General features: G+C 42.2%; 1 non-coding gene across 1 annotated transcript; it reads right to left on the bottom strand.

Annotated features, from left to right (window-relative positions):
* Positions 1-625: 625 nt before the first annotated feature.
* On the bottom strand, positions 626-732 carry LOC117198444 (U6 spliceosomal RNA). The gene has a single exon (XR_004479625.1). It is a non-coding gene; the product is annotated as a U6 spliceosomal RNA (small nuclear RNA).
* Between the last annotated feature and the right edge of the window lie 5257 nt (positions 733-5989).

Here is a 5989-nt window from a genome sequence, read left to right as displayed (position 1 = left end):
TAATTTATCCCAATAAATGGAGGGAAATATTTTTTTCAACACTTCAAAAGATAGAGAAAATGTACATATCCCACACTGGTCACACTGCTTTTCCCTGCTCTGTCTGTCCTCCTCAGAAAGGCGGTTTCTCTTTTTCCTTCAGTATCTTAAAGCTATTGACTTCAAATTAGTAGTTATCAGATTAAGAATCATATGCCCCACCGGTATGTTCAGTCTGCCCAGGCCAAGTTTATCTAATTCAAACCCATTATCTGTTCAGCAACACCTCTTTACTATTCAGTGTTGATTGTTTACACAGCCAATATGAAACACTGGAAAAAAGCGGAGTGACGAGGATACAGGACATTTGTTTTATGTCTTCCTGTAAAAACCCTCTGACTTTATTCTGAATATATTAAACACTAGACTCATGAATTTTTAAACAGCATTTGTAATGTCTTTGCACTTATATTAGGTAACCACATTGTTTTTGATACACAAATAGGATTCTTTAAAGAAATACCCTTTTCTCTGAAATGGGTCATATTCTTTTTTTTTTTAACATATTTATTGGAGTATAATTGCTTTACAATGGTGTGTTAGTTTCTGCTGTATAACAAAGTGAATCAGCTATACATATACATACAAAAATATGGAACGCTTCACGCATTTACGCGTCATCCTTGCAGAGGGGCCATGCTAATCTTCTCTGTACTGTTCCAATTTTAGTATATGTGCTGCTGAAGCAAGCACGGGTCATATTCTTTACAGTTAGAGAGAGCCTACTTATTTCTGCCCACTGAGAAAAGATGGATTCCGTTTTGAGCCTCTTTGAGGTGTTAGAGTCAGCTTAAATTATGCATGCAGTTTAATGCAAATGAAAGGTTTCAATATAAGCAGGTGGTTCTCTGGAGGCTACCCTATTGGCAAAATATTTATCATCAAGTATGTATTCAACTCTTTGTGGGCAACCAATAAATGTCTGTAGACTAAAAAAAGAAAAAAAATCTATACCCACTTTTTTTTAAAAAAGCAAAAATTAATATTTTTTAAAGCCACTGTTAATAAGGGTCATTAGAATGTCTATAAACTCAGGAATACATGTCTAACGCAGATGTGACCTAGTTTCCTAGTTCATCACCATAAAGGCCACTGGGCTTAATTCTTATTACACAGAGCTACTCCATTATCTTTTTTTCATTTGCTTTTGTAACCTATCTTTGTGTATTCGTTTATTTTTACTCTACCTTCTGAGAATGACTTCAAGCAGCCTACAAAGGCACATATGATATATCTGAGATTAAAATGTGTTTAAAATAAAAAAGATGAAGCATCTCTCAGCCTGTGCGACATGATGCACGACATGAGCCAAAGACGAAAGGCGTATTGTGAGGTCAAACTGGGCTCACCAAAGCTTCTGTGCCTAGAGTTCTGATGTCGGCGGTGACAGATAATGGAGCCAGACCCCCTGCGATTGAATCCTGGTTCTGAACTTGGTTACTCACTGCCATGCCATGTGACCTTCGCCAAGTGCCCTCTCCCCTCGATGCCTCAGTTTCCTCAGGCCGAAGTAAGGGATACTAATAATACCCACCTTAATTCAAACAGCGTGTTGGAACAGTACCTGGCACAAAGAAAGGCCTACCACGCCATCAAGGAGTACTAGTACTAATCATAGTCATGTTTCAGCAGCAGCCTGGCAAGTAGTGACTCAGAAGTAGTCTCCCTTAGTCAAGGTAAACCACCTAAGTGTGGTTTTTTTGGTGCCCTCTCCATTTTCTGTTTCCTTCTCAGTATATTTCTCCTTCCTCTTTCAATGGTGAGTATCCTCACCATCCTACCACTCTTCAGGGGGAGGGTCCCATCCTGTGGCCACTGACAGGCCAAGCTTTACTCTTAGCTGACTGTCACCAATACCCACTCAGAATTTAACAGTATCATAGATTTTAGGTACACCCTTAAGGGCATATTTATGTCACCTAAGTGAGGATATAGAAGACTGAGCAGCTTTTAACCTTGATAAAAGCTTTCTGTTGGCATGATGACTAAAAGCGGGTTGGAAGTCTCCAGCTCCTTCTGGCTCTTAACCCAAACATATTACTTGGTTAATCAGTGGGCTCTGAAGGAGAGAAGGCAACGTTGCATGGATGAAGGAGCTGAGGGAAGGTACAGAGAGCATTCTGGACTACAGCACTGACAGGGAAAAGAACTGGGAAGACACAACCATAGGCATTCTGGGTTTTGGAAATTCTGGCAGGATCCTGTCTGAAAGGCTCTGGCATGAGAGCAATTGCCTCTTGGGGGAGCAATGGGAAGGAGTAGAAAAAGGAGATGCTAATTGTCCTGCATATCTATTGCTGCATAAAGAATGACTTCAAATCTCAGCAGTTTAAAGTAACGAGAATCATTTATCTTGCTCCTGAATCTGCAAGGTGGGAAGGACTTAGCAGGAAGGGTTGTCTCTGTACCACACAGTGGCAGCTGGGCAGTCTCCTGAAGCTGGGGGATCCAACTCCAACACAGCTTATTCATATGGCTGAAGTTGATGCCAGCAGTAACCTGGCCTCAGTCCTCTCCATGTGAGCTTTTCCACAGAGATGCTTAGGCTTCCTCAGAACAGAGGAAGGAACCCAGAGGCTGGGTTCCAAGAATGGGTGTTCCAAGAGACAGGAAGTAGAAGCTTCATGTCTTTTAAGGTTCAGGCCCAGAAACTGGCACAGCAACATCTCACTGTTTGCTACTGCTCGAGCCATCACCAAGCCCACTCCGGTGGAAGTGGAGAGGACACAGAACCATCCTCCAGTGAGAGGTGTGTCAAAGAATTTGTGGGTATCTTAACTTGCCACACTCAATTGTCTGAAGTAGAAGAGAAGACTGAGACTCGTATAACCTCTCACTGTTCCTTCTCCATCACTTCAGCAAAGCAGAGGAGCTGCAATTGGCTACCTCATGTGATGTGGCCCTTTCTCTAGCCTCAAGACCACAGAAACCCTTTGGACTCTAAGTTGCTGTATATTAGAATCTCTCCCTTCCTTTTGGGTTACTGATACCCCTTTGCAAAAACCTACTTCCTGCTGTCCTAAAATTGATCGTCTCTGTCTCACTGAGTCAGATTAAATTGTAAAAATAAAATGTTATAGCTGTGGGGAGGGAGGGAGGGATGCAGTTAAATGTATAGTGACCCCCTCAGGGGATCCTGGGCCTTATTGGCCACCAGGTGATTATGAATTTTTGATATGCTTCAAAATGATGACATTCTCAACTATATATTTACAGATAGAACTTAAAGACAAAAATTGGCTATTTTGATGGCTTTTCTGGTAGTAAAACTATCCACATGACACTTATTTAGTCCAAGGCAATGGAAACATGTTAAAAGTTCTTGTAAGAAAACTCTGAACTTAAAGATATCAGAGAAATCTTGTTTTCAGTTATTTCTGCTTCTATATAGATTATATCTATTAAATCCTTCTGTTCTTAAGTGAAAACGTGTACATACCTAAGCCAGAGGACTATTTTGCTAAGAGCCAACTTCCATTATGAGATTTTATAATGGGCTTAAAAAGCAAATGTTCAATATATGATAAAATTAGTTTTTGAAACCCTAGGTGAAGGGGCCAGGAAATCAAAGGAGCCAGGGGATCCTCAAATAAAGATAAAAGATAAAGTTGATTTAGATGTAGGGACTGAGAGTGGTAACTCCTGTGAGAAGTCTGCCTTTGTGTGGAAGAGAAGCAAATGGGTTCATTGTACCAAGGCTATAATTATTTTACCATTTCTCCTAACAGCCTGAAAATTTTCTTATAAAGCTCAGGTTCTTAAATTTTACCCAAAGGGAAAAAAGAAGCATGAGAGAGTCTAATGACTAATGATTTCTTCTCTAAAAATAAATCCCACTTTTGAATGTGGCAGCCTGGGAGGAGACAGACCTGCTCCCACAAGCACGGAGGTAGGAGGCTTCAGTAACAGGGTCACAAGCCACCCCTTCCTTACTCAGCACCAGACCCAGGGTTTTCTGTCACACTTCTGGGAACCCTCCCAAGTCAGAGTTGCTGCAGGATGGGCACAGTGAAGCCATCATTTCACATCAGACCTAAAGGCATATCAATTCTTCTCTCTGCAAAGCTCAGAAGGATGACATAATGTATTTGGTGAAGGTTCACATGTCTGTTAAAAGATGATTCATCGGGGTAAAAACTAGGACAATAAAATTCTACAGAACGGCTCTGCATCTCCAGGTACTCAGGGATTAAAGGAAACATCAGAAATAAAGTGGACCCTGTCTAGACTGGAAAATATATATAATGGTAAAATAACGAGAACCAAGCAAATGATTAGCTTGTCACAAGTTCTTCATACTGGGAAGCCTCAATAATGGTCAAGCTGAAGTTCAGATATAAACTGTCAGCCGAAGATGGTACGTCCGTGATTGAGGCCAGTGCTACTCAAAGTGTGGTCCATGAGACCAGCAGCATTAGCATCACCCGACATGTTAGAAATACAAATTCTTGGGCCCCATCCCAGACCTACAGACCCAGAATCTCTGGGGATGGGGGCCAGCAATCTGTGTTTTACTAGCACTCCAGATGATTCATAAGCACACTATTGTGTGACAAGCCCCGATTCAGATTGTGGATAGAGGAAAAATGACAAAATAGACATCTGGTTGACTCAGCCTTAACTCTCAAGAATGCATAACAAAATGAGGCATAATTCATGTGTTATTTAGGTATTTAGGAAACCGCCTAAAGTTTGATAGGGTCTGAATAAGTGCTAACAGATGAAACTTGACAAGTTCACAAATCAGTTACTAAAATCATTCCTCCCCAAATTACTAAGGGTGTACTCCGCACTTCAGGAAATGGTAATGTAAGTTATATATGAAGTTTAAAGACCTAAACAATATGAGGAAGAAAACAGGCAGAGTGCTGGGTCAGCAGAACGTGGTTCTTGCCCCTTGGACAGAGAAACACCTGGGCCCAGTACAGAGGTCAAGAGGCCAGGTTGGGCTGGACAGAACACGTCCCCCTGGCAGTGAGAGGCAGCAGAGCCAGGGAGTCCACATGGATATAAGGGGACAATTGTAGATCACGGACAGCAAGCAGAAACACACAATCAGAAGCTTAAAATCTAACCTGTTCCAATTTGGTCCCATTTTTAAGTGGCTCAACACCAAGGTGATAAACAATATAAGGGTTTGGGGGCCTACCTTTATTAGGTGCTGGCTCACAGTGTGGTGTGGGCCAGGCTGATGGTGAACATAACCAGACAAGCCCCATGGGTGCTGCGGGAAAATTAAATATGGTGATGCAAATTGGAGGTCACATTCAAAATTGTTAAATAGGGACTTCCCTGGTGGTCCAGTGATTAAGACTCTAGGCTTCCACCGCAGGGGCACAGGTTCGATCCCCGGTCGGGGAGCTAAGATCCCACATGCTGCGCAGTGTGGCCATAAAAAAAAATTGTTAAATATATTGTTGGTATATTCAAAGCAAGGAAACTGCCGATCACGCATTCCACAACAATGACTGAGCAAGCACCAAGCACCAGCTGAATCACAATTCTCCTGCTTTGGGTTGGAAGTAGTGTTCACCGGAATTGTATTAGCAGACCTTGGCTCCTGGAAGACGTCCTCCATCCACCAAGACCTAAACGGAGCTCTCTTTAGAGCAGTGGCTCTCAATCTCTGGAGTTTTAATACATGATGTCTAGGCTCAGATCAATTGTATAGCTGAAGATGGGAGCCAGGGACATTTTTAGAAAGCTCACCAAGTCATTCTATCACAGCCAGGGCTGAGAACCGAGGCAAGGGGAAGAGAGGAGAGAAAAAGCCAGTCCTCATCCAGCCTGCCTTGGGGAGGTAGGGGGAAGGAGGGATAGGACAGATTCACGACTGGAACCTCAAGTGACCTAATTATGTTAGGAACCCATGTGCCTGAAACACCCACACTCAGACATTTGTCTGCAACCTGACATAAAATGTAATTCTTAAAAAACTGTGCATTTCATG

Source organism: Orcinus orca, chromosome X (assembly GCF_937001465.1).
Source record: "Orcinus orca chromosome X, mOrcOrc1.1, whole genome shotgun sequence".
NCBI lineage: Eukaryota > Metazoa > Chordata > Mammalia > Artiodactyla > Delphinidae > Orcinus > Orcinus orca.
This window is presented reverse-complemented; position numbering and strand designations above follow the sequence as displayed.